Below are 4289 nucleotides of genomic sequence, written 5' to 3' on the forward strand. Positions count from 1 at the left end.
CTATGCTCATGGAAGCTCATTACTCACAAAGTACACTAAGGACCTCGTTTAGAAGACCCAAGGTGCAGGGCCACTAGGAAAGGGCAGAAAAGTGCCTTATGTACAAGCTATGGCACATTTCTGTCTCCCCCCCCTGCGCTGGCACACAAATTGCTGCCATGTGCCAATGCAGTCACCCTTGCACCGTGGTGTAAGGGTTTCTGTGTTTTGGGTATTATTGTTTTTGTGCAGGAAGAGACACCTTCCTGCACAAAAACAAGAGGTATTTTCCTCTTTCTATGTGTGCTTCAGAATGCAGCACATATAGAAAGAGAGATATTTCTCCCCGTTGTGTCATTCTTATGCCACCCCTGAGGAGGCGCAGGAATCTGACACATTCCCAGACTTGTAAATCTGGGAATTCTTCAGATTCCTTTGGGTTCCATGGGTGGGTGTTGCATGGGAACACCCTTAGCAACACCCATGGTCTTATGCGTGAAAGGTGTTCATATTTACAAGGCCATGAAAAGCCACACAAGGTGGCTTCCGTGGCCTTGTAAATATGTGGCAGGACACTGCAGCCCGGAGCGTAAAAAAAAAAAATGACGCTCCGGTTACGCAGTGTGTCCCTAGGGCCTCGTAAATGAGGCCCTTTGGCTTCTTTTCCTGCCCCCTTTTAGATGAAGCTTAAGAAGGTACTATCTCCTGGGCCTCCTTCATCTATGTGAAGGAATGCACTCCTACTGTCCGTGAGCACAGTTTTCTCTCTTCATCCTCTGCTAGGCCAGGCCAGGAGCATCCAGAATGCATCTCACTTGTCTTCTTTACTCACTCACTCCGTGCATGTTTTACATCTGCGCACTTGATACTCACTCAGGACGTCAGTGCAAGGGTCTGAGCATGAACATAAAAGCAGAAGTTTACACAAGTGGCCTCTATGTGTCAACCTAAGTGACCCAGAGAAAAAGGTCTGGTCACACTACGAACCACAGTGTTCTTCTGCCACTGCTCTATGCGCTATAGTCATGAGAGGTCCACTGTCTGTCCTGAAGACACGCTTGGAGCCCCCTCCAGCTCACAGAACATGTCCAGGACCTCTTTTGGTCAGGGAAAGGCATAGGCGTCTGCACACTCACTTAGATTAGGGTAACAAAATGAAAAGTCAGGGTACCAGTTATAGATAGAGCTGGGCACTCAAGGCAGGGCAACATACCATGCAGGGTACATTCCCTACCCAAGAGGCATTCTCCAACAGGAGTGGTCAGGGAGCAACATCTTATGCAACCTGATAGAAGTCTGTGACCCATTCAAGCTTCATGCAGGTCCAAAAACACTGATTTCTGTTTGGGTCCTTTAGGCAGTGTGCTAGTCCAAGAAACCCAGTGCTACAAAAGGAGTATAAGTCCAGACCATATCCAACTTTACCTTAAAGATCTGTGGTGTTCTAGTGACTTTACCAAATATTGCTTTACTCTCCAATTTAAAGAGTTTTGGGTTCCAAGTCCATATAATTTTGGGGCTCCTGCACTGAATAACTTAAAATGATTTAGTCATGTTTTTTAATTCAAGCTCTAATGATGCCAAACAGTATTGAATAGTAGTTTAAGCCTTCAGAAACTGTAGTCTGAAAAAACAGCTGAAGGCTTAAGCTCCCCTGCATAGAAAGCTTGACCAAGCATTGATAAAACACAATCTTTTTATGCCCTGATGTTGTTTTTTTGCTTGCTAAAACAATATTTTATAAGAAATTCAATGTATAAACAGCTGTGTAATCCACTTGTAGGAAGGCTACTCTAAAGGTGACTTGGTGTCTGTCTAGTGAACAAGTTCACAATACTAAAATAAAGAATACTCATATAGGCTCATATTTATGGAAAGATATTGTCACATAAGTGTCATTTTTTTACATTAAAGCAGCACTAACTTAACTCCATATTTATATTTTGATGCTAGACCTGTCTAGCATCAAAATATTGGAGATAGCGCCATTTTTAGGAAGAATGAACCCACCTTGCGTCTCATTGTGACAATGAGATGCAAGGTAGGCGGTCCCATCCAAAAAATCATGATAGCCCTCTAGCGCCATATTTACCTCCCGACACAAAATCAACGCATACCAAGGAATTGGAACGCAAAAGTGAAGCTAAGTCCGATTAGCATCAAAATTTAATGCCTGGTCAGACCAGGCGTTAAAAAGAGGCCCACACACCACCCCTCAAGGAAAACACACAGAAGGAGCATTTGCAACCTCCAGGAAAACATGGAAGTGGTACTGCTCCAGCTTGGCACATGCCGCAGACATCAGAGAAGACAGCAGGTCTCTCCACCACCACTGCAGCAACCCCAAACACTACCACAGCAGCCAAAAAGGCAGTGTGGAAGGCGGGAGAGGATCTTCAGACAGTGGACAGCCATCCTTGGCCTCAGGGAACAAAATGTCATCAGGATGTACCGACTAAACCGGGAGTCCATTGTACACCTGCTGCACCACACTGTGCCACGCATCATAACAAGGGTGCAAACTCATACAACTATTCCACCCATGACAAAACTCTTCGCTGTCCTTCAAATGCTGGTGTCTGGATCTTTTCAGATAACGGGCGCACCAGTGGCTTGTATGTCCCAGCCATCCTTCTCGGTCTTACTGCCTAAGGTCCTGGACTCAGTCATATGCCTCACACCCCACCACATCTGCTTCCTAACCACCCGGCAACTGCAGAAGAAGACCAAGCAAGGTTTCTACCAAATTGCTGCGTTCCCACTTGTGCTGGGTTCAAAGGACTGTACCTACACTTAAAATCCATCTGTGCCTTACATCCTGTCTCCAATCGACACGTCTGGCTGGACTGGTTGAGAGCGCTCTTGTGCATTTCACCCAGACAAGCACAAACACAGGATACTTCGTCACATCTGCACTTATTTACATACTGAATGGGTCTTCCTGGGCTGGGAGGGTGGAGGGCCTGACACTTACATTTCAAAGGCTAGTGGCCTGTCCTCACACAATGGACTGCCTAACCCCCTACTGGGACTCTGGCAGACAGACCTGAACTGAAAGGGGACCTTGTGCACTTAAAAACCACTCTTTGAAGTCTCCCCGACTTTAAAGCCATTTTTGGGTATATAAACTGGGCCCCTGACCCCACCCTTCTGGACCTGAACCTGCAACCTGTCAAGAGGAACTGCCTGGCTGCCGAAAGGAGTCATCTGGACTGCTTTGCTGAGAAAGACTGCAGCCTTGCTGTTGCCCTGCTGCCCTGCTGCCCTGCTGCCCTCTGACTTTGCTGAGAAGTGCTCTCCAAGGGCTTGGATTGAGCTTGCCTCCTGTTTTCTGAAGTCTCAGGGCCAAACAAAGTCACCTCTTTAAGGAACTCCATGTGTGCCAAAAATCGACGCGCAGCCTGCCTGAAATGACGCACAGTCTGCCTTGCAATGAGAAAATTGACGCACAGTCAAACCAGAATGACGCAGCCTGATTTCCCGAGTGAAGAATCGACACAGCACCTGCCTTGCGGCTGGAAATTTGGATGCACAGCCTACCGGAATGATGCACAGCTGAACCGCAACAATGCAGGGTGACTTCCGGAGTGAAGAATCTATGCAGCACCTGCCGTGCAACAGAAAATTTGACGCACCGCCTACCAGATCGACACAATGCCAATGACTTCGTCCTGCACGCCCAGGATTTCCACACATCATCCCTGGGCATCAAAGAGATCCCTGCGCGCCCGAAATTGACGTAAAACCCCTTGCAGTGTGGAAAGAAACAACGCATCGTCTGTGACGCGCCACAAATTCCAACGCACACCCTATTTTTCCACGCATCTCCTCCTCTGTGGTCTCCATGCGTGATATTTTTGATACACACCATGTACTTTGTGAAACCAAGAGACAACTGTTGATTTCTAAGATTGAAGACTCTTTTTAATCTTGCAAAAGTGATATCTCAACGTGTGCTTATTGAATCCTTATCCTTTTGACCTTAATTTAACCAGATAAATATCTTATATTTTTCTAAACCTGAGTGGTGTATTTTTGTGGTGTTTTCACTATGTTACTACATGGTTTATTGCACAAATACTTTACACATTGCCTTCTAAGTTAAGCCTGACTGCTCAGTGCCAAGCTACCAGAGGCAGGTCCTAGGATTGTGGTCCTTATTTGGACAAGGGTGTATACCTCTGTCAACTAGAGACCCCATTTCTAACACATATCATCTACACATACCTGAGAAACCTGTAGTGTGCACACACACCTTTCTGCTGTATTGTGTCACACACATAGGAATACAAATTAACCTGCCATGAAAG

This window comes from Pleurodeles waltl, chromosome 7 (assembly GCF_031143425.1).
Source record: "Pleurodeles waltl isolate 20211129_DDA chromosome 7, aPleWal1.hap1.20221129, whole genome shotgun sequence".
NCBI lineage: Eukaryota > Metazoa > Chordata > Amphibia > Caudata > Salamandridae > Pleurodeles > Pleurodeles waltl.